The following is a 26,088-nucleotide window of genomic DNA, read 5'->3' on the forward strand; positions in this document are numbered from 1 at the left end:
CAGCATTGAGGGTTGTATGAATGGAGATAAAATTTAGCAGATGTCATGATTCTATGGAGCAGGAAAGTTTTAAGTGCAGACAGAATGTTTTCAGTACCATTTTGCTTAAATATAAGATTATTTTACAAAACAAATGGTATTACACTCTACAGTAAAATATGTATTTATTTTCTCAATGTAGGTATGGTGGGTATAGCAGTATCTCAAAGAGGTTGGAGTCAAGACTACATTAGTGGGGATTGTAACTCCATAGCTGATGATTTCAATGAGTTTGAGTTTTGCTTAACTTAAAGGAACAAGGTAATTCTATGTTACTGGAGGGTTTTTTTTTCAGTTAATTGCTTTTGCTTTGGTCAGGAAATTCAACACTTTCCTGAGCTTTTGACCTGAAACAAGGCAAGGCTTTACGTTCTTGACTGAATTTCAGATCGCAGTTTTAGGTTCCTGTCTTGGTTTGGGCTGAAATAGAGTTAATATTCCTTTTCAGGGACTAGATGAGTGCTGTGTTTTGGATTTAGCTTTGGGTTTGGTGTGAGAAGAATGCTGATAGCACACTGATGTTTTCAGCTGCTGCCGAGACTTCAAGGACTCCCCATGTCCTGCCCGTGCTCAAGGGCACAGGGAGCAGGGAGGGAGCACGGACAGAGCACCTGACCCAAACTGGCCAGTGAAATATTTCATATCATGGAACATCATGCTCACTATATAAAGGAGGGGTGGCTGGGAAGGGGCTCTCTCTCGCTTCCAGGATTGCGATTGTGGGATCTTGGTATTTCGGGGTCGCTGGCTGGGAACGGGCTGGGGGTTGGTCAGCGGGTGGGGAACAATTACACTGTACATTGCCTGTTTATATATTGCTTTTTGTTTTCCCCCATCATCGTTATTATTCTCATTTTATTGCCATTAATAAACTGTTCCTATCTCAGCCTGCAAGTCTCCCTTCACCCCTCTAATCCCCTCCCCCATTCCCAGCTGGGGAGGGGGAAGGGAGGGTGATTAGCTGTGGGGGTTGGCTGCTGACCAGGCCCAAACCACAACAGTTCCTTTGAAGTTGAAATTCAAAGGCAAACTCAAGGGATGATCTCCTTGAAGTGAAACAGAAACAAATGTCTGTGTGAAATCCTTGTGAATCAAAATGGCTTTGTTTCACACAGGTCTGGCCATAATATATTTAAAGTATAATAGTGAAAACAACAGTTAGTCTAGAGAAACACATAGTCTGTGGTAGAGGCAGAGCAGTAGCTATAAACTAAAAAATAAACAGCTACAGAAGGAAAAATTTCAAATAAATAAACATGAAATAACTTTCATTCTTATTATCTCTCCAGTTGTGTAAATCAATTATGCACATTTGCCATTCTAAAATCATTAAATAATTTGCTTTTCAGAATACAATATTGTTACAGGAAAGCTCTTCATCTTTAAGATACACCAAAATCTCCAGGCTCTGTGTCCACTATCTTGATATTTGTCAGAGGCTTAACCTGCCATTCACAGAAAAAGATGTCTGTACTCCACAATAATTTGTTTCATCCAACTACAGCTGGGTCTCTGGAGCTCAATGGTGAATTAACCAAAAATACTGGAATGCTGTATCTCTCATTTCATAGTAAATACCTGTTGTCATTTGAGCCTGTGCTCAGCAGCTAAACGCCACTCAGCTGCTCACCCACCCTCCCCCCACTTGGGAACGGGGAGGGAATCGGAGGGGCAAAGGGAGACTCGCGGGTTGAGATAAAAACAGTTTAATAACAGTAACAGAACAATACGCTGACAGCAGTATCAGCAGGTGATACAGCTGCTCACCACCCGCCAACCGACCAACCAACACCCACCTGCTCCCCGCCGGGCGATCCCCAACACCAAGGCCCCACAGCCACACTCCTGGAAGTGAGAGCCCCTCCTGGCCCACTCCTGCCTTTATATAGTGAGCACAGTGTCACATGACATGGACTATCGGCCAATCGGGGCCCAGCCCTCCAGCTGTGCTCCCCCCGCCCCCGCACACAGGTGAGGGCACTGGGGCCTGGGGAGCCCCTGGGGTCTCAGGGGGCTGCAGCACTCCTCTAGCTACCACACAGTGCCCAAGGGAAGTCTGTGGCCTGGCAAATATCAGACTAGAGCATCTATTTTATCATTAGACAAGACTAAAGGTTAAACAAATGTATTTACTTAAAAATAATGATTTACAGTGATGAAACAGTTACAAAATTATTTTTTAAATCAATTATTAGAGTTATAATTAACAGGTAATATCATCCTTACTCACTTTATTGTATCAGCTATATTTTAATCCCTAATTAATTAAACTTTATAGCCTACCAAAGGCTGGCCTGCTGTGCAGAGTTCTTAGAGAGATATTTTTCTAGAGTCTATTGGTAAAAGGTTCCATGAACCTTTGAGACCAGGCGCTCATTTTCATGATTACTTCTCATCTCCATCATGATCACTTCTCATCTCCATCATGATCATCAGGTAACACTGTTCTTCTGCACTTTGTGTGAGTTCTACATCTAGTTTTAGGCTCTAATGTGCTTCCTGCTGTTTACAGCTTCTTTAAAACAGAGTGGCATAAATTTATAAATCATATATCAGGATAAATAATGAACACTGAAGCTTCTTTCTTTCAGATTTTTAATATATAGGTCAATGCATGCTTTCTCTAGAACCTGCATGTAAGAGAAAGGCAATAAAGAACTTGCAGAGTTTACCATGACTATGATTTATCTAGCTACAGCCTCCTGCACAAACTTTGTTCGATTTTGGAAAAAGCCAGGATAACCTAGTTTGATCATATTTGTCTTCTCCTAATGTTTTCCAGTAGCAAATAATGTCCAATTTTCACTTAAAAGCTTAATCTTAATTATATCTATTTTTACTCATATGAGAGACAAATTCTATTCTTCTTCAATTTCACCTTCAAACAAACACTGCCCTGACTTTTACAGGTGTCCAACCTCCATTCCTTCAAGTGGACAAGAAAAGGTTTGCTTATAAATATTCATTTATTCCATAGGAGGGACTAACATCCAGCTCACAGTCTGTTACCTGTTAGTTCTGTAAAAGCATTAGGAGAAATACAACCTTACATACTCTTGTCACTAGAAGAGGCATTAATTGCATGGGAATATACAAAGAATGCAACTCTGTTGTGAAAGAACATACAGAAATTTTACATTTTTAGATTGGCAATGTGCTGTAAGTTTTTTCAAAATTAGTATTTGAAACAATGTAGTGATTGTTAAATTCCATATAATGGACCTTGACCTCTGAATTCTCCAGCTTTGTCTCCTCATAGCTTGTTGCGAATAAAAGTTACCCTATATTTTGAAACATGATTCGAAGTTAATGAGGAATAAAGCACTAATCTTCTCTTGAAATGACAAATACATTGTGTCACTGGAAGTTTAATGGGCATTGATATTTTTTTCCAGGAATATTGACCTTCTCCATAAAATGAAATATTGCTTTAATAATGAGTTTAATAGTATCTAGAACACACTTCGAGTATGAAATAATTGTGTTACACACATTGTAGAAGTCATGATAATATGGATTCCTGATTATTGCCAAAATTAGTAATCAAAAACCCAAATTTAATCTGCATAGGCTGTGATTTTCAATAAGAACTCCAACAATGAGTTTAGAATAACTGATTTTCCTGTATTTCCATAGATGAAAAAACACCTGAAACACTGGACTTTCTACAGTTAGAGTCCAGATAGGAAAGGATGGCATGGCAATGATATTTTATTGTCATCAATTTGCAAAATAGCTCCATAGCAAGAAAGCAAATACATAATTTGGCAAAATATGCTCTGAAAGCAAATACATAATTTGGCAAAATATGCTCTGAACTTCACTTTAGGAAAAAAAGAAAAGAAACCGTATAGATGTATAGTCACCCCAAACAAGCCAAGTATGGTTTTCCACTTCACTGGAGACTGGGGGAGTTCCGAGAACAACAGGTTATTCTTTCTGATCTCAAACAGATTTGTTAGAAAAGGAAAAGGTCTTGCAGTTTCACAAGTATATTAATCCATTATTTGATCAGGAAAAGTTATTTTATCAAGTCACTGATTCTATGTATGGAAGATTTTTCCTTACTTACAGTTTAATAGAGGGAAAGGAAACGTGTAAGTAAGGAATAGAAGAACACTTTTACAAAAAAAATGTGTCTGCTGTGATGAAAAATAAGTAATGTTGCAGGCTATTTTACTCGTTCTACTTAATCTCAGTGAAATAAACCAGACTGTCCACTAAGAATGGTAATGTTGTTTAGGTTCTCATGAATCAGGTTCTATAACTATGGACACGTAAATACACTAATTATTCTCAAGAGAATATACAGGCAGCCAGAGTGCCTCCAGGCAGTAGCAGAATATTCATCTTCACCAGGATAAAGGGAAGGCAGTGGATGTAGTTTTTCTGGATTTTAGTAAGGCATTTGATACTGTCCCTGATAGCACCCTTCTGGACAAGTTGTCCTCCTGTGAGACGAGCAGGTTGGTGGTGCATAGGCTGAAAAACTGGTTGAACAACAGTGTACAGAGCAATTTTCCCCCACTCCTCCCAACTTCCAGTGCAGTTGAATTGACCTTGCTATACCTAGCAAACCCTCTGTTTAAGGAAACTAACATATTAAAGTATTTTTCCTCAGTATATGACACTCTGATGATTAACTCTCAGGTCAATGTGGAAAAGGCATAGTAATTTGATGGTCAGTACTACCAGCTGTATACTAGAGTGGTCTTATCTGTACTCAGAAAGAGACTTGGAATTATGTAATTAAGGATTTGATGGTAATGTAATTATGTAATTAAGGATTTGACAGAAACACTGTCCTGGGATTCTCCTGCTACTTCCTCATTTTCTTTGTAGAAAACACACTCCACTGTTAAACATCTGTCATCCTTGGAACTCCTGTATGCACAACTTTTTCATAGCAAATTAAACCTGTTGGTTTACCTACTATATGAGACCACAGATACCTGGATCTCCAGGTAAGGTCACAGAACAGAAGACCCTGTCACTAAGTCCCTAGGAGAATCATGTTGCCACTGGCAATGTGAGCAACACCTCAGCTGTGTTTCAGATGAGCTTTCATGTCATTGCAACTTCTCCACTGTCATTGTGATATCAGCAGTTTATTTAAAACCAACATTGCTAATGGTGGTCTTTATGTGTGAGAGTAGGCACGTCTTCCATTTGTAGACTGAAATGCCCAACACATGTTGCACAGGTCACTAAACAGTCCATGGTGAGGCCTTTTGTCCTCTACCATGTGAGATTCTATTTGAACTAGTAACTTGGTTAAGAAATTAAAGACTCTGCAACCCACCACAAAGCCTAGCATTCAGGCCTACTCTCATTATTTGTTCAGAGGTCTCATTAACTTCTGTGGCAGTTTTATTACAGCCAGGCTGATAGCATTTAGTCCTGTCAGCACTGATCCTTGTTAGCTTTATAAGGAAAAGCAGATCTTTATTAAAAACACCAATTAGAATTTATTTTGACTCAGTAAATTAAAACCTGTTACTTCCCTCTTCTTTCTTTAGTTCTCTGTTCTTGTTACTTGGGTGTTGATAAGATAATGAGTGAAGCTTGTAAATTTGCATTTCATGCGCAAACTCTGTAGTAAAAAGCCTCTGTCAGAGGGTGACATAGAGAGTCACAGATATGATGCCTTAGAAAATTCTTTCTAGCTAGATATGCCTATGTCTCTGACTTGTGCGCTTCTGTTCCTAATTGTTATTGTTCTTACTATTGACTGCTTTCAGCCTTTGCGTGCTTGAAGTTCCTTAGAAGTTTTTAAAAAACACTCAGTGTAAGTTTATTTTTTCCAGTGAAATGGTATTACTTTTTAAAACAAATTTCTGATGTTAAAATCAAGTTTTGATTTCTTGTGTACAATATGTAGTTAAATATTTAGGAAAGATTTATCATTTCTGTCACACCAGGCTATCAGACAAATTATGGGGACTTGTAATGTGTTTTTAAAATCTTGGTGATTTAATATAACTAAAGGGGAAAATGCCCAGTATGACTGGGTTATATACCCACTACTACTAATAAAAGGACACATAACTTTTGAAATTTAGTTCTCAATTGTTAAAATATGGGGGGAGGGGTAGGGGAGGGGGGAGAGAATACACAAGATACTATTTTTTTTTTAATAGGTAATACATTTGATATAATTACAACTTTGATAATTTGAGCTAAATTGATGGGCACATCATATCTGAGTGGGTTTCATACTGTGTTCTCAGCCTATTCAACCCTTAAATCCAAGGCAAATACTTTTTTTAGCATTTAAATATTGCGTTATCCTTGTGTGTGCAGGAGTTTACCAAATCCTTTCTACATAATCTTTCTGAGTTTAAGCATATAAGCATATTTCTTATGTCATTTTCTCCATTGTGAAGATACGGAAGAACCATAAATACTTTTGTGCTCAGAAACAGTATTACATAAGACACTGTTGCGAAAGAATAGTCTGTTCAAAAGACAGGAAGAGCACTATTTTTTAATACACTTCAAGTAGAAGAAGAAACATCCTATATTTTGAGAAGTCTTGGTACAAAACTGTCTTGCCTTGAGCTGTCCTGTGGGGATTTGTGTGCAGGGCTGCTACAAACTATCACCCTGACATTTCTGAATGTTTGCCAGCAAAATGTAATGTTTTAGTCAGTAGCATCTTGCATGAGCAAATCTTGAATTCCAGAATTGGTCCTTTGCAGAAAGCAGCATCGTGATAAGTGCCGTAGAAGGGGATCTGTTCTCCTGCAAAGTGTCTGATTTTAGTGAGATTGAGCATGGGTTAAAGCAGTCCATACAACTGAATGTTTTACATAAAATTGCCAGATCTTGCACTGAATTGCCAGTAACAAATTAAGAATTTCTGTAAGTAAACTGGGCAACATATGAACTTACTGGACTCTGTAGTGGAAAGCTGGCATTTTAAGGCACACAGAGGGGCTTTGCAATGCCCGTTAGCCTTGTTCATATAAGACAGGTTGTTTGAATTATATGAAAGGAGGAATAAGAAATACTGGAAACCCAAGCTGCTGAGTTTTGAAAACATGAAAGAGGGTAAAATTTGATTTTCTCCCATTCCCCCATCCTTGTGTTTGAGGTGATTTGCCTCATTTGGGCTGGTGGAGGACAGCTGCTGTGGGATGTGCGACTGGGGATGAGGAGTTCTGTTGGGAGGTGAACTCTGAAGCTATTCTGAGGAAAGAGAATTTGAAGAAACAGCAAGAGTGGATTTTGACAAGGCTGTTGGGTTCGGGAAGGGTGGATCTGGGGAAAATATTTATGAACATAACACTGGGGATGGGGGCAGCAATGAGAAAAAGGAGATTAGTTCTTCTAACACTGTTATTACAGAGTAAGTTTGGTTCTAGGTGCTGTAAGAAAAGGGAGTGCACTTACTCTACCCTTCCACCTCATCCTCTTCTGAGCTGATATTTGGGTGTCCCTGATGAAGGCTGTGGGCTTTTGAGTTGCTCCTTGAGGACCCCTGCTTTAAGTTTCTATTTGTGACCTAAGTTAAGTAGATTCCAGAAGCTGAATAATACTGCATTCAGGCTCAGCAGCATGGATTTATGCCTGCGCATTGATGATCTTGGAGTAATAGGGGAAAAAAGTAAGCTAGAATTTCTGAAATCTCTAGATAGAGGCTTTTGTCTCTTCTGCTCTTAGCATCCTCTGAGCAAGCACCTTCAACAACTAATTGTTCTCAGCCAATGATGTCGGTATCAATTTATTTTTTTTCCTTTCCCACACTCCGTATTTGAACTAATCAGATGTTCAAATTTGATACATGCTTTACAAAACCTCATTTCTGGGTTGTTTGTCTCTTTGTTGTTGAGAATAGAGATTCTCAAAGCCTGTTTAGAAAGAAACTACTTTTGTTTACAGAAGTTTATTAAAAGGCTCATATAATCAATATGCTAAAGAGGCTAATCCTTTTTCCAATAATGTGTTTCAAAGGAAATATCATCATAATTTATAATACTCTTTGTGGATTCATATTCTATTATTTATTACATGTTTTCAAAGGATTTAACATAATGTATTTCCTTTCTAAGGTTGCAGACTATATTATTAAATTACATGTTTTTTTAATAAAATGTAATTTTAAAATGAGGGTGAAGTTGTTTGGTTTACTCTGAGATCTTCATGTAATTTTTCATGTGAAAAATATAAGCCTTTGCTGCAGTGTTGAGCTGTTCCTGCAAAACTGAGAAATGAAAATCTTTGTGCTCTTTTAGTATGCTGGGGGTTTTTTGAGACCAGGGATGTTGCAGTTTTTTGTTTTTTGTTTTTTAAATCAGCTTGTTCTTAGTTTCAGTTCCATAAGCTATAGTTACTTCTGCTGCTACTAATTTATTATCTGCTGAGTTGAAAACTGCTCTGCACCAGGTGTTTATGAAATGCAGAATGTGTAATAAATTTGAAGCAACTTGCATTTTTATTGTAAGTAAATGGATGGAGTCTGTGTTCAGGACAGAAAAGGCTGCAATTCTAAAATGAACAATAACATCAGTACTGTTTGGTGAAGGTTAAATGGAGAAAATTAGTATTAGAATGCAAAGCAGAATATGAATAGTCAACCAGAAGTAATTATGTTGAAATTAAAAAATCAGCTGGAAATTACTCTGTCAGATGAAGTGTGAAAGATAGAGAGTGTAAGGGCCAAAACTGTGCTTCAGGTTTTACCTGTCTGTATTTTTGGACTGTTTATGTGTAGCTCTAAATTAGTGTCAAGTGTTGTGGGTTTTTAAGCTAAATTTCTACTAGGTGGGGGAAATATATTTGTGCTCCAGTGCAATAACAGTATGAAGTCAGGGGCTGAGTCAGAGAATATTCTGTCCCTTAATTTGATGATTTAGTTAACACATTTAAAACTAACCAAGCAACAAGCCTGAATTGCAGCCTGTGTATGGGAAAGCTTATGGATCAGGTGAGTGAGGTTTTTTTCAGACAACTGTAACCTGTACTCTATTGTTATTCAGAATGCAGAAACAAATATTGTTTCCATGAGACACTTAAAAGAGAACATGTAATTAAGAATAGATAACTGTAAAACAGTTCATGTATGCTGTAAAATCAAAGTCAGAATTAATTATAGCATGAAAAGGACTCTGTGTGTAAAGACTTCAAAATTAATTAGCTTTTTCTTAAACTTTTCCATTAAGACAATGTAGCATATTGCTTACTTCACTGATACAACACTTTAATTGCAAAAAAACATTAAGGTGCTGATACTAATATCCCATTGACGGCCATTAGAAAGAAAAAACACATTTTGAAGTAACTGTAATTCTTGCTCAGATATTGGAGAGAATTAAGTTAATGCAAAGATCAACTGTAAAAATGGACAGTAGTCAAAGTAAGGAGAACTTCTTGAGATATACATACAGATGTTCTTACCTGTCCACGTGCAATTTTTAAAAGTTTTTCTTTTTTTTTTTAATTCAAAATAGGGGAACATACTATCTATTAATTGTGCTTGACATTACAAGAGCAATATGTACCAATGGTTAGCCAGACATTACCTAGGGTCTGTGGCATTCCTATGTACCACACCTAGTGTAGAAAGACTTGATAAATTTTGCATTTAAAATCATAGAATTACAGGATGCTTTGGGTCGGAAGGGACCTTAAAGACCATCTAGTCCCACTTCTCCTGCCACAGCCAGGGACACCTTCCACTAGACCAGATTTCTCCAAGCCCCATCCAACCCAACCTTGAACACTTCCAGTGAGGGGGCACCCACAGCTTCTCTGGGCACCCTGTGCCAGCACCTCACCACCCACACAGGGAAGAATTTCTTCCTTAGATCTCATCTAGATCTGTTCTCTTTCAGTTTGAAGCAGTTACTCCTTGTCCTATCATTATATGACCTTGTAGAAAGTCCCTCTCCAGCTTTCTTTTAGGTCCTTTTAGACCCTTTTAGGTACTGGAAGGCCACTATAAGGTCTCCCCGGTGCCTTCTCTTCTCCAGGATGAACACCCCCAACTCTCTCAGCCTGTCCTCATAGGGGAGGTGCTTCAGCCCCCTGGATCATCTTCGTGGCCTCCTTCATGGCTAGCATATCCATGATGTTGGGGGGCCCAGAGCTGGACACAGCACTGCAGGGGCAAGGTCTCACCAGAGTGAAGTAGAAGGGGAGAATCCCCTCCCTTGACCTGCTGGCAACACTTCTCTTGATGCAGCCCAGGACATGGTTGGCTTTCTGGGCTGCGAGTGCACATTTCTGGGTCATGTTGCACTTCTCATCAGCCAACACCCCCAAGTCCTTCTCTGCAAGGCTGCTCTCAATCCACTCTTCGCCGAGCCTGTATCTGTGCTTGGGATTGCCCCGACCCACGGGCAGGACTTTGCACTTGGCCTTGTTGAACTCCATGAGGTTTGCCTGGGCCCAGCTCTCCAGCCTGTCCAGCTCCTTCTGGATGCCATCCCTTCCCTCCAGGTGTCATTGCGCCACACAGCTCGGTGTTGTCAGTGAACTTGCTGAGGGTGCACTTGATCCCACTGTCTGTATCACCATCAAAGATGTTAAACAGCACCAGTTCCAACACCGACCCCTGAGGAACTCCACTCATCACTGCTCTCCACTGGGACATTGAGCCATTGACCGTAACTCTCTGAGTGTGACCATCCAGCCATTCATTTGTAATGTATTTTTCCATATGTGGAAGTCAGTACAACCAAACTGATAGCACTGTGGATTGAGAACTAGCATACATAGATTGTCTTTTTTGTTAGCATTTTCCCAGTGATGTAATTTTGGTGCAAGTTATTTCTCTTTATCACTTTGTGTGGGTTTTTCTTGGTTTGTTTTTGTTTTGTTTTGTTTTGTTTTTTTTTTCCTCATTTATACAATAGGAATAATGATGTTCTTTGTAAGTGCTTTGAGACTTATGGAAAACTTTACAAGCAGAAGAGCTATTTGAAAAAATTAGAAGAAAACTTGCAAAAAAAAAAAAAAATCCCCTTTCATTCCAGAATTTTAATATGAACAGTTGAAAAATGTAAAATCAAACCCTCATTTATCATCTACCACACTGGAAACATGCTAAATGTTGGTTACCTAATATTTTAACTCAAAAACTTATTTTGAAAAAGCAAACTATTGAAGAAAATTATGAAACTGTTCCTTGGTTTCCTGTAACACCACTATTTTTCCTGGAAGGGAGGATGATCTTTCAAAAACTGCTAACCACCTCCAGTTACCGCTTCATAATACTGTTAGTTTTGTGATATTTTTGTATGAATGTTTAAGATAATCATACTACTGGTAGAAGTACAAGAGGAAAAGCAGACTCACAAAGACCTTTGTGCTTCTCCCTGTGTATGACTGGAGAAGATGGGCATAAGAAGGACTTCTGCCTGCTATATGTAGTCTGCTGGAGAAAGCAAAAGCATTGAAATCAACTCTGTCATATCCCAGGTATAAGACTGGTGGCTAATTACCCCAAAGTGTCTTAGAATTGAATGTACAAGCTTGCTTTAGCAGGAGCCACTCATCTTTTCTGGAATGTAGCCTTGAAAATGCAAATAATATGGAGCAATTCAGAATTAGTCATGAGGTTGGAGGAGAAGCAGTGGAGCCCCTCTTCTGTAATGGGCTGCTTGGGGTAGAACGCCGCTGAGTCTTCTTAAGCAGATATCCATTGCAAGGTATCATTACTTCATCAGAGCTGACCCTCTGAGGTAGTGTAGTCATTTTTGTCCAGGGGCAAAATGTGTGGTTTGTTGGGGGATGTGCTTATGGTTTGTGCCTTAAAACAATGGAAGACGTTATTGCATTATACTTCTGCTGGTGAGATTAAAGGCTGATCATCTCTCAGGCTTGGCTGGCAACTCTGAAAGAGTGTAGTAGTATTCTTTTGTCATAAGCTGAAGCCATGGGAACTGTTGCACTTGTGGACAAAAATTGAGAACAAGGATAAGGAAATCCAAAATATAGAAATTCTTGCAAAGGGTAACAAAACAGGGCAGCTCAGTTTCTTACTGCTTTGTTTGATCTATGACAGTGTTTTGTGTGGTTCATGTGGGGTAAATAGGCATTTTGGGTTAAGTGGAGTGAAACCTCAAGATATTATATTGCTATAATTTGCCTTCATAACTAGTATGACAACACTTACCTTTACAATATTAGGTGTATGGCTCCAGTAGTAAATGAGCATAGAAAATAATTATTGCCAGTTAGGTTATGACACTTCTCTGTGAACAATATAAATTCCAGATATTTTTGTGATACAGCTTGGTTCTTGTTTATGGATACTACATTTCTCAAACATCATTATATTTATTTTTCCAGTATAATCAAGCTTCTTTACATTGGAAGTTTTTGGCAGCACAACATGCCCTCCTGAGGAATCGCTTGTCCACATTGACCTTTTTTACTTATCGGGAAGAGCTATAATGTTTTTTTGTAGTTTTAGTATGGTGTTTTTTTGTTTTACTCTCCTTCCAACTATACTGTAATTTAAATGGGAGACAAAGCAGGGCAAGTTGTAAAACCAAAATCTGTTAGGAGAAGTAGGTGTTTGGTATGATTCATACTTCATAACTATTGCTTTAAAATTTCACCTTAGATTAGATGGTTAATAGTTATCATGGCTAGGAAAATCTTTTAGCAGAAGTAATGATAGGTTACCGGAACTCCTTAAATATTTTACTGAAGCCTGGGGAATCCTCTAAGTATGTTTACTTCTAGCTAACTTTACAAAAAGTTTCATAAATAGTTTGTGCTGATGTTAGTAGAAGTACTTAAACATGTTGATGTAGTTTGTAGTTCTTAATTTTCTCAGTAGAAGTCTTAGCTGTACTACTTATACGTACTTACGTACTTGGCTGTACATCTAGCACTATTCACTTTGACTGGAGTCATGCAGTCTTTGAATCTCATCTTGCAAATTTTTAAGACTATGTATCCCTATGTAGCTTTTACATTAGCTTATTTATCACATCCATATTCCCTAATCACCTAATCACTAGTTAGACAACTTTAGATTAAATTATCTTCTGTCTGTGGTTGGTCTACTTTATATGTTATGTTTTCAATATACTTTTAGGTTCAGAAGGAACTAGTAGATACTCTAAAACATAGAGGAAAACATAATATGCTGTTTGTCACTTTTTTTTCTTTATATCTGCCACTACTACTTCAGAGCACTACAAATATCACTGCATTTCTCAGATTCACGCTCAGGCTAACTGACCTGCAAGGGCTTCTTATGCCTTTCTGAAATTTGTAACTATGCCTCACCTTTTCAAACCCACTTCTGTTTACCCCATTTTCATGTTTCGCAATTTCTTTTTATCAATCTCAACAATTTGTTTCCTCCTTTTATCATTCTTTCTCTAACCATCTGCTCTGATATTTTTCCTCTTCACCTGGTCTTTGTATTAGTTTTCTTCCAGCAGTTTGGGTGGCCATCGTCAAACACATTCTGCAGATTAGAAAGCTCTGCTGGACAGAAGCTGGGAGCTTCAGTCAGGTCTTGATCACCTGAACTACTTGTCAAGCAGTAGGTTACTGATCACAGAGAAGGGAGATGTGTTGAATATCACCGTAGCTAAGTACAACCCACAGATTCAGGGCTCTGTAAGAAGTTAATTGCAACCATAAATAAAAGGGGAAATGGCTACAGGATATAAATCCTGTATTCTGACCTAGTATGCTGTTTGAAATGCACATGCCACATCATGCATTCCATTAGAAGAAAACATCATACCAGATTGAACAACTCAAAAGGGATGATGCTACTGCAGCTCGATGACCAATAGCAAGGCTAAAGATGCATTCCCAGCAGGCACATGCATATAAAATACACATATACACTATACATATACACAGCTGGCCACACAGATCACAGACAGTGCACTCACACAAACACGGACAGCACCAACAGCCTCACTCTGCTTCCCCTTCTGGCTGAGCAGGATGGAGGTCCACTAGAAGGAATATATGTACATATGTACAAGGTGAATCTCTCCAGCAGCAGGGCTCAGGAACTCAGTCTTCTCAAGCTGGCCTTTGATCACAGTCTCCCCAGTTTCTCTCACCTGGACATACAACACCTGAGGCAGCAGTTCCACTGCAGTTACTGCTACTGACCTTTGCATGCACACACACCCAGAGCTGTCCTGGACCTTCCAGTTCCCCACAGCTAATCCCCCTCTGCTCTCACACCTAGAGACACCCAGAAGCTCTCCCATCCAGGGATGACCCTTAGAGATCACTGACCCCCTCTTGCTCCTAGGCCACTTCATCTGCCTGCTAGCTAATTCAACTTGACCTTTGCTAGCCATCACACACTCACACACCTGAACTTGCTCCAGTGGCTGGCACCACAGACGCTGGGACCCTCTGACCTGCGGTCTGATCGCAGCTGCTGACACCCACACCCCCAAACACACATATGCACACAGGATTGAGAGCCCCTCACCCAGGAAAGAGTTAGAAAATAATTTAATAGGAAGGCAGGAGAGACTGCACTAATCAGATGCAGGGCACGGTGAGGCAAGCGTACTAACCAGGCCTGTCTACTTACACTTATCCCCCTTTTTATTCTGCACTTCTTCCTCCTACCCCTTTCTCTTTTCCTGCCTTTGGTTCTGCCCCTAAACACCCCATAATTCTTGTGCCAACCTGAGCTATGATTTGCATGCACCCCATGTGTCCCACCCCTAGGCAGCAACCCCATTAGTCTGGAAGGTGTTAGGGAGAGCTGCTCCCAGCAACTCAGGGTGATGGGCTCCATGCCCAGACACTGGGCTGAGGCTGGGCTGGGACAGCCCCACACAGATTGTTTGTTGCTTGGGAGTCCTTGATTTGGATTCTTCTCTGGGTTTGTGCAGATGGGCCTTTCATGGGTTGATGGCTCCTAGGATGGACCTGGGAGCAGCCTGGCAGAGTATTATTTGGACTTCTCCCCTACCATTGCATTAGAGTGCCACTGCACCTCTGTAGGTGTTCAGATCTGCTTTTTTCACAGAACCTGACGCTTTCCCCATATTCTCATCCCCTCAGTGAGTAGTCTAAATGAACACTCTACAGTGCTGCTATTGAAACAGTTACCAGTGAAAGAGTGCATGCCAACCAGGGCAACCTCCAAGGTACTTATCTAACATGTTACTAATTTCACAGCTCATTCATTATGTGAAAAATATTTCCAGTAAGTTGCCAGGACACAGTCAACCCCAACTGAAAGTATTGGAGAGAAAACATGAAAAAAGGGACATGGAGCAGATGTTTCTGCTGATATTTTTATGGCAGTTAAAAAAGTTGAATTCTGTTGGCAGTGCGAATTGCTAGCAATTAATGGAAATGACAAAGATGATGCATTCATTCTAAATTGGTGTCATATCGATAGAGGACATTTTGATTGAGATAATGTAAATGCTGATATGAGCATTTGTTTTCATAATGTTTTAGATCTTTTCTGTTGGTGCAAATAAGTGTTCAGTTCCTGGAAAACCTATTTAGTTAAGTGTCTGTAAGTCTGTGTATAGCAACTGTTTTGTAGGTAAGATACTGTTGGTTGGTGTGGTTTGTTTTGTTTTTTGTTTTTTGTTTTTTTTTTTCAAACATAAGCTTTTAATATTTTTAATAACATGAGAAAGTTTGTATTGAGTAAATACAGCCAAGCAAGGTACCATATTTTCCTTCATAAGATTGCTGGTTATGATAGGTTCAAAAATGTCTGGGAAAAGGGTGGAGGGGAGGGAGGAAAGGGACAGGAAATTATGACAATTACAACATTTGACAAGACCTGTAAAAATAAAACTTAATTACAGTCCTAAAAATGAGCATGGGAGTAATGCATTTTGGGATTAATAATATTCATGAATAAACAAAAACTGACACTATAATTTCTTTTAAATCTATGTAATGAGAATATATCTTTGTGCAGCTGAACACTATTTAATATTGATGAAGAAGTTCAGGGGCTAGGACAGATTAAATGCTGTGTTATCAATGGCAGGAAAGAACCAGCATGAACTTGGTGGGAAAAAATCCTTGGGTTTAATCTGTTTTTTTGCTATTTGTAGTCACTTACAGACATCTTGTATTAAAGTAAGATTCCAGATATGTCTGTAAATTTGACCTAAATTTACTGGAGTTGTCTCCCCTGCTTTGGCCCTTGTATAAAGAAAGATGATATTGGCAGCGTTCCTGTGTTCTCCCAGCTGGAGAAGATGCAAACGAGCTCCAGGCAGCTCTGACACTTTCTGTGGGTGGGACCAGTGTAAGACCAGCACAAGCGCAGTGCATATCTAAGAGTTTCTTTGACAATCTTCTCCTTCAGATGCAGTGCCCAGTAATGCATTACAGCTACACTAATGTGCCAAACCATCCAGATTTAAACTGAAATTGTGCCTTATGTGAAGATGTTTGGCATGACTTGCAGTTCTCCCTTTCAAATGTTTTTATCCTGAACAGTGCCACAAAGAACCATGCTAGAATGTGTTTGGTTTGGGGGTTTGTTTGTTTTTTTGTTTGTTTGTTTGGGGTTTCTTGCTTGTTTGTTTGTTTTTTTGGTTTTGGTTTTGGTTTTTTTAAAGTGTTTGTGTATCCTTGAATGACTTAATTCTCAAAAGCACCTTGTTAAAAATTGGTATCTAATTATACTTCTTCCTTGTGATGTCTGTAGGCTGACACTGTTACAAGGATGCTAATTGCCTAATCTATGGTTCCTAATTTAAAATCACTGCTAAATTTGTTTAAAAATCCATCTTTGATCAGCCTTTTGGATTTAAATTAGTTTCTCTCTGTACCACCCCCCCCCCTGCTCAAAGCAAAGAAGGAACAAATTTGAGAGAGAAACAGAAGCACCTCTGGTTTTGCCATAAATAGGACGGGGTTTTTTCTGTATTCATAGCAAATTCTTGGGTTGCACTACTGTGTGGTAACTCATATTACAGTTTTCACCCCCATGGCAGTAATTTTTTTTATTATCCCAGTGACAAATAAACTCGCGCTCTCTTTCTTATTCTCATGGCAACCCCTCTACTTTCTTCTCTTTGTTACCACAATGGTGTCTTGTTTATCACTGACATAAATGAGCCTAGAGTCAACTTGACACAAATTTGGCAAATTTCCGTATATCTTAGTATTTTTATTTTTTTCTGCTTTTTAATTTCCTTTCTGTTTCTACAGGGCATATTTGAATATTGCACTAATAATGAGAATCCTTTATAAGTTCATTAGCTCACAGTAGGAGGCAGAGGGAGAGTGTGAGGCAGATATAGTAGCTAGGAAGGTGGCAATTCATAACTTCAGAGCTTTAAGAAGGCTAAAGCTTAAATCAGTGGTAGCAGGAAGAAGGCTTGTGCTCAGTCACAAAGGATCTTTACTGTTGGAAAATTTTACTGTGCAGTAGTGGACAGAAATATACACTAGTCTAGCCATGAAGCACTAAAATTCCTCTGTTGGTTCACTTTCCTAATTAATAAACCCCCTTGTGTATGTGTATATTTATATGATGTTTTAATATATATATAATATATATATTATATTTTATTACATATTTATTCTATATCATATATATTTATATATCACATATATAGAGAAAATTAAAGAATGGTCTTTCTTTTGGAAGCTATTTTAAGGATTTTGAGGTGCAGAGCAACTGAGCATTGGGAAGGTCTACTAGGAGGGATTAACCAACTGTAGAAGCAGAGATTGAGGAAACATGCTGGTTTGGTTTTGGTTTTGGTTTTTGTCCAGTTCTGTAGAAGTGGGCTTTATTGCTGGCTTGTTTACTTTGCAGTTCATTGCATATGCTTCTGTGAATAAAGAAAACACCATTTTGGGATGAATTATTGAATTAACAGAAGCATAACTTGTGGGATGTGCAAATTAATCCTATTGTGCTGGGCATTGTCCACTTTTGTATGCTGAGTTTCATGAAAAATTTGGAGAGTCCAGAACAGGACAAGAATAATTTAACACCTAGAAAACACATCCTGTGGCAAAGATGAACAAACTTGACCATTTTAATGTAGATAAGAGATTCATATCTGTAAATAGACAAAAGATAGCCACAAGGAGGAGTACAATAAGCTACTTACTCTCCAAATTCATGATGGGTAGAAAGAGACATGTTGAGTTTAAATTGCAGCAGAACATCTTCACAATATAGAGAGACTGCGAGAAATGCTGATGCTGAAGGGCTGGTAGAGCTCTAGGCTGTCTTAGGATGTTGAGGAATTTACATCATAGGAGATTTTAACAGGAATTTGTCAGGAATGATACATGACTGTAATTGAGCTTTTCTGGGAGGTGGATTAGATTATTTTTGAGGTTCATCCCAGCCATGTGATTCTGCTGTTACACTAATTACAATCACAAAAAAAGATTCTGATTTTTTCTCTGGAACTTTTTGCTCCAAATGTAATTTGAGCAATTGAACTACCTTTTCCTGGAACATCTTATAGAATGATGTAGTACTTATTTAATATGATGTTAAGAGTAACAGAACTAAACCCTTAGGCTTAAATGAACTTGTATTTGAACTGACATGAGTAAAATAGTTGTGCAGTGTGTCATAGACTCTTACTGATCTCAGGTGGCCACAGTGAAAGGATGAAGTTTTGAGCTCTTAGAATTCATGTGTTTGTCCCAGCCAACTGTGAGAGCAAACCAAGTGCTCCTAGAATGATTGTACCACAGAAAAAACAAATCTCAGTTTCATTCTAACGGTGTGTGCAGATGCAGAGGTTGTGCTTGCTTGTGTTTTTGGGACTGCAGAGGCTCAATTCAAGTTCTGGCTGTGGAGGTGACCTAGTCATGGCTGAGTAGTGGTGTTTAATCTTGGTTTTATTACAAATGGAAAAATGATGGTCTAAATCACACACCATGTCTTATACAGCTATGATTTGGTGGACTTGTTTATGGTACCTTCCAATATTTCCAAATTCTCTTATTTAGAGTGAAATTTTCCAGTTGCTTAATTGCATTTATATGTGAAAATTGCATTTTTTTCTGAGTTGTTGTTCATGTGTAGCAACTTTTCTTTAAAAACAGGAGGAAATAATATTCTTGCAGATGCAACATGAGTGTGCAAATGGTAAGTATTACAGGGCTTTAGAGATTTTAGTTTACTCAAAATTTCAGTTATATATAAGGCTAGGAAGTGCAGGTTTTCAGATTTCCATTGTCATTAATATTTAGGTGATATTGCATTGGCAAATGCATGTCACATGTGGACACTTCCTTCTTTTTTTTTTTTTTTTTTTTTTTTTTTTTTTTCCTGAATGCAAGTCTTTTGGTTCTAACTGAATGCAGCGTAACTGAATCTAGAAATGTATTACCTCAGAAAGAAATTTCAGGAGTTTCCTTGACATCACAGTAGATGCATTTCCAAACAAACAAAAAAATCTTCCCCAAAGGGACTTAAATCTCCAAACTGATCTTTTTATGTACACATCATATTTAAGATGTGCATAAAGCTGCAGCTCACCAAGAAACTCAGTTTTCTTCCTGGACATGAACCTCATTGCAGTTAGAACGGTCACATTCAGGTTTCCAAGTGCACCTAGACTGGGCACTGAAACAGCGTTGCAGCTAGCTGCACGTGCTGGCCGCATCCCACTGCTCTGGTACATCAAGGTGAGCACACCGAGCCGCCACGACTGGCTGTTTCCTGGGGTGTGAGGCCTAGGAGCCTTGGAGGCCTTACAGCTTTATCTCGTCAGAGCCTTATCTTTTATTTCAAGTGCCACTTGCTGTGCCTATTCTCATCAAGCTAACCTAATTCTACAGGAGCATCCTAGCTGCAGGCACCTGAAATTTAGCGGTGTGGCTTGCAGTGAGCAACCCTTGGCTGAAGATCCACCTTCTGGTCACGCAAAAGTTGCTGTCTCTAGAAGTCCACTGAAAATTTAGTTTGAAGAACTATAGTTGGTGTTACAAGATATTTTTACCTAGTTAGGATTTTTTTTTGTTGTTCCTCACTACCACCGTCTTTTGTTTAGGGAAGGATGTTAATTTAGCAAATATTTTGAAGATATTTTTAAATCAAGAAGGATTTTTGGAAAGGAGTCTTTGGCAATATGCAAAACAGGTGTTTTGCTGTCTTTTTTTACATTCAGATAGTTACACAGTATGCAAAAATAACAAGAAAAAACATTAAAATGGAAGTCTTGGTTACTTTAGAATCTTCTCTGTGTAGGATCAGATTGTGTTTGGTGTTTTTAATGTTTTGGAGTTCTTTTTAAGTGAGTGTGCCTACATGTAGAAAGATAAGTTGAAACATGTTGAAAGAGCTCAAAACATCTTAGATGCATGTACAGTTCTGTATCAGAATGGTGATGGTTTCTTCTTCAGCTTTAGTTTCCTCCTGTCTCTATTTGACTGATGAGGTTTTGGGGATGTTGGTGGTGGGTGGTTCTCCCTGGTTTTTGATTTACAAGTTATTTTAGATTTCAGCTCTCATAGCTGTTAGTGTTGAGAGCTTCTGTAAACTGGCAGCCTAAAAAGATGGAAGGGGCAAACCCAGGGATGTTCAGCAGAAGTTTCCCATCACGTCTGCATTTTCAACAGCAAATGAACAAGGGCACCCTTAACATTTGGAAACCTGGCAGAAGCTCCTTCAGAAAACATTTCAAGCTCCCACTAACCAAGATCATATTAAGTTACAGTTCTACTAATGAGTAAAGACTTAGTTTCCTTAAACTTTCAGCTTTTTTTTTTTTTTGTAGGAAGGATAAGTACAATAAAAATAAAATTGCAAACAGAAGAAGAATAGTCTAGCAAGGATTGTATGTGTGCATGCACAGGAGAAGATGTGGAAGGATTTTCATACCAAAAATATACTTATTATATAAAAATTAAACATTGTTTAATATAGTTATGTTTTACCACAAATTGGATGTAACTAAATTGCAATGCAGAACATTTTTGACAGTGTGCATGGATACAGTATGGATTTCTAGCAATACTTTCATCTCATTGTCATATCTGAAAGGGTCACTTCACTTTGCAAATGTGAGATGTAACAGTAAATACTTGTTCACAGTTATTTTTGTCAGACTTTAGCAACACTTGTGTACTTATTCTAAGTTTACCTATAACTGGACACTGATTTTTTTTTTCTTTTCTACTTTCTGTGTTTACTTTTTCAGTTCTTAGGCATTATGAAGATGGGTTTCAAACCACAGAATTTTTATATCCAAAACTTAAAAAAATGACAGACATAAGGTTTGGTTCTGACCATTGTAGCAATAGCCCTACAGAATAGCAAGAACACTGGAGTAGTTTTGCATTATCTTGGATTTTTGTGGAGCTTTTAAAAAACTTTTTAATATACATGAAATAGTGGAGTAACTCAGCATGTGTTCTTACTATCAGAATACAGATCTGGAATCCAGAAGGGTTTTGCTTTGAGTCATGGTGACATTTCTAGTTCAATTAGCCTATTTAAAAAAAAAAAAAAGTAACAGACATAATTTCTCCACCATATAGCATTGGAATGAATAAAGATGGGGATAGGTTTGTAGTTGTAGTACTACACAGAGGGAGACTTTGCTGACAGAGCAGAAACTTACAGTGTATGTGTATTTATACACAGAAATCTGGTTTTTAACATTATTAGTTTGATTTTCTGAATATATATTTTAATAAAGCAACAAATAAAACTCATTCCTTTCTTTTAAAATAAACTTCAGGTATGCATTTCAGTGTGCAACTATTTTTGAGTAAGCTTGGGTTTTTTTCCCCCTTCTTTGTTTGTGTTTTCAGTCCTTTCTAAGGGGCTTATGGGTTGAAACTAGCTTAAGTGACATAAATCTGAGCACCTCACAGTCTATTTAGCTTTCAGTATTTTTCTGGGAATTTGAAAATGACGGAGAGGTGTAGATAGACTTTGTGGATCTGATGCACTGCCTACTTTTGTCACTTTTACTCTCACTTAATTCCATCAGTTTTTGTGAATGTACACCTTTTCTATGCCCCTGTAAAGTTGAGATTTACTCCTGTACTAGCAGCAATATAAAGAAGTTTATCCTCTGCAGCAGCCATATTCACTGACAGAAACAAAACATATTGTAACACATTTATTGTGTCACATAGTGCAGACTGTCATGCTAGGTCTTCTATTTGTAATGAGCTTCATACTTACAAAAGGAGGCTATTTGTCAGCCCTAAAATTAAAGCTGCCTTTTTACATAGGATGCAGAAAGTGTAGTTCACCAAGATGCTACTGAAACTTTATGGGAACATCATATAGGGTGACAGAGTTGCTAAATCCTTTTTGTCATTCAGCTCTCCTGCTTTTTAGAGATAGCCAGCAGCTGTGCCACCTGTGTAGGATAACTTTATGCCAGTCAGAAAGTAACACAGGAGTGAGAACATCTGCTTCCCTCAATCAGTAAAGAGCCATTGAAACCTAAGAGAAGTTGACTCTCCAACTTTTGGTGAACAGTCTGGAGTTGGAAAAAGCTGTTCTGTAAACTGGTTTTCTGAACCATTTGTTTCTCAAATGGTTATAATAGAGGATCCTAAAAGCTCATAAATGACTTGTCTTCCCCTGTCCATCAGCACCTCCCCTTTGGGGTTCAGGTAAGCCATTCTGGGAGTGGAAAAGAACCCATGAAGAAATGCAGTAATGAAAATGATGTTAAGGTCTGTGTGGCCACAAGGTTTTTTTGTTAGTTTTTGTTTCAGTCTTAAGCTGTTCTCCGTTAGTCTGCTTCCCTAGTCAAGCTTCTCAAAGAGAAACTCTTCCCCTCAAGTCATGCTCAAGTCCGCTGTTGTGAAAGTTATCTTAGTCAATGGTGAACTATAAAATGCATTCTTAGTTGCTTTTGTCAGCTGACTAAAATGACTGGATTTTGTGCCCAAACTAAAAAGCTTAAAGAAGCTTGATGTTTCACACCAAAAGTTAAAATGAAATATTTTTTTAATGTTTTAGGGTTTTGTTTTGTTTTTTAACTTCTTTTTACTTCATGCTAGAACACAGCTAAACCCTTTCAAATTTTAGCATGAAATGGATTTGGTGGACTCAGTTTGATCTGAATTATTCAGGCGATTAAACTCCTAAAAGACTATAGCATCTTTTTAGTGCTCTTCTCTTTCTGCTTTTGATTCTTTTTGTACATACTTTTTATCTGACTCTAAGACCTTGGATCACTGTTCTGACCATGGTTTCACCTCTAATTGCTTGTAGACAGTTTTTGATGCAATATGAAAGCATGGCAAGTTAGGAGTGAAGGGTGGTTTTTCTCCCCTCTCCTCTGAAAGAATATAAGTAATATTTAAAAAATCAAACCCCAAAACAACTGGATATATTATGCTAGAAATAGCTTATCTGGACATCAGGATACATGCGAATTTTCCCTTTACCTTGGAAGATTTTGAGGTTTAAAACTATTCTGAAATTTCTCAAGAGTATATATAACGTATGTTTGGACCGACTACCAAGAAAGAAAATACACATTTTTGACATTTTATTTCTACTGGCTTGAAAAGCAAAATCTATTGTCCTTGTGTCTTCAGTCCTTCCATTCTTTCTTTTTTTTTTTTTTTCTTCATCCCTTCCAGAAGAAATCAGTACTAAAAGATCCTTCTCTCTCTTTCTTCCTCTCTCTGCCTCCTTCTTTGTATGTAGATATATGCAAACATTTCTCCTTATTTGCATGTGAAAGCTGTAGACCTTATATGCAAATCTTGCATTTTACTAACTTGTTCTTTTTTGGCCCTGTTAATGTTTTTCTTCCTTATTGTAACCTTTAGCAATTTTCCAATTTAACCTGTATTGATTCTGACATGGTCTCTTACTTGTATTCTGTTTTCATTTTCTTCTGTTTTAATGTACTTGAGTGACTTCTAAAACAATGTTCCTTAAGTGTTTGTCCTTCCATCTATTCTAGGTTTTCTTTTGGTTTCTTAATTCCTATTTTCACTTCTTCTGTCTTACACACTACTGGTCTTTTTTTTCTGCAGCATTTCAAAAATCCATTTAAAAGAAGTACTGAATTATAAGGTGATCCTGTGTTGTCTTCCTTTCTGTGTCATCCTCTACTTCTTTGACATCTTGGTGTCATGTCTTACTCCCCTCCCCTTCACAGCTGCCTTCTCTGCCTGCTGCTTACCACTTTAATTCTGCTGTGTATGTTAGTGGCTACCCTTTGCCGTCTGAAGTCAACAAAAAGGTCTCTTTCTCTCATTAAGTGTCTTCATACACCAGAATATGATTGTTTGTTCTTTCCTACTGCATCTTAATTACCAGTTATTTTGTCAGTATACCAACTTTACCTACCGCCTCATTTCTTCTTGTACTCCTGTTATATGATTTGTATGCTACTGCTCCTCATGCTAGAACCTATCCTTTCATGTCTGTTCATTCTAATTTTTAAGATCTTTAAGTATGCATCTACATGTGGATAAAACCTGCCAAAAACCAATCACCCACTCATAAAAACACTTTTCACAAGTTGAATTTATTTAGAATATCCTACTCTCTTGTCTTTATCTGAAGAACAAACTTAATGTCTATTGTTTGGTGTTCAAGATAATGTTGAAGCTTAACAAATGATGACTTATTCAAAATCAGCCTCGTCTGTGCTGTTATACTAACTAATAACTACCTACCACTTTCTATTTCTCCCATTCCAGAAGAACAGAAGGAAGGCTGTTATATCTACATGCTTTAATTTTCTGTAAAAATATTCAGTAGGGATAAATGAGTGTCTGATTAAACAGTGTAACTTGGTTTTATCTTCCATATAACACTTTAATTTTTTATTTTTTGAATTGTAGTAGTATCTCTGTACAAAGATTGGCTTGTCTTCTTGAAAGGAGTAAACTTAGAGAAAAATATTGTATGACCCTACATAAAGATCTGAATACTACTAAGACAAAACTTGCTTGGTTTTCTGAAAGTGTTTAGAAACTGAAGACACCAAACTCCTAGGAGATCATAAAGAGTATTTGTCATTTTCTTGGCTTGACCTGGAATGCATCTGTTAAAATTTGCAACTTTGTATCACAACAATTATAGATTAACAGAGTTGATATTTTGTGTAGAGAGTTAGAGAAATACTTCTGAAGAAGATTGGTTATGAATTCCTTATGAAATCTGCATGAAGTGTCTGAAAACAGGTGCAAAGTCTCCTTGATAATGAAAGAATCTGTTGACCTTTGTTTGGACAGAAAGGGTAAATGGGTTGGAATATTTCACAATTAAAGTGTCTACTTCTTGTATAAAATTGACTTTAGACCCTGTAATGAACATGTAAAACTTTCCAGAAAATTCTTTCTCTTGTAGCATTGGCAAGGAAATTCTCTTAACAGTCTTTAGTTTTGCTTTCATGCCACATCAAAATTGGAGAATTTTTCCACTCTGCTTTCCTTCCTGTGTCCTGATAGTTGGTTAGAGGCCTTTAAATGTGTATGTGTGACCAGTCACTTATCATCAGAGCCCAGTGAAACAGCTTGTCCTTATGGACATTTGAAATAAAGCCAGTCTTAGCAAGATCGCTTGCAAGAATAGCCAACAAATTAGATTAATTTTTAGAGTGGATATGAAGTCTGGTTAAACAAACATTTCATTTCTTTTAGCAGCTGATTGATTGATTCCAAACAAAAAAAGCTGTACCATCTGGTCCTTGGAAAACAAAGAAGCATGACACATTCCTTTTTTAAAAAATTCCATAGAAAAATATTTATATATTTTTTCAGGTATATATACATACATATACACACCAATTTTGTTAAATTACCAGTTTTACTTTTCCTATACATAAAAATATTTCATTTATTCATGTATAATTCACAGTCATACATTTCGAAGAAAAAATAAGAATTATTAGAAAAGCTTCTATCTACAATGCTCATAATTACACTTGAGCTGTTTATCATAACACAATTTGACAAGCAGTTTTATGACTTGAAATATAAAGCAGTATAGAGAGGTCAAGATAATATTGAAACAAAACCCCCTGTTAAATCAATTAAACTTCTTCCAGTAAATACTGTGAAATTTTAAACCTTGCTGGAACAAAGTATTAGTTATGTAGATAAATAGCAGAGTAACTGCAGAGCTGTGTATAGAGAGGTATT

General features: G+C 37.7%; 1 protein-coding gene across 1 annotated transcript in view; it reads left to right on the forward strand.

The window, feature by feature from the left end:
- Positions 1-26,088, forward strand: part of CNTNAP2 (contactin associated protein 2) — a 1,392,626-nt gene that overhangs the window by 983,289 nt on the left and 383,249 nt on the right. The gene's annotated exons all lie outside the window — the stretch shown is intronic.

Source organism: Tyto alba, unplaced genomic scaffold (genome assembly GCF_018691265.1).
Source record: "Tyto alba isolate M040663 unplaced genomic scaffold, T.alba_DEE_v4.0 Super-Scaffold_46, whole genome shotgun sequence".
Taxonomy (NCBI): domain Eukaryota; kingdom Metazoa; phylum Chordata; class Aves; order Strigiformes; family Tytonidae; genus Tyto; species Tyto alba.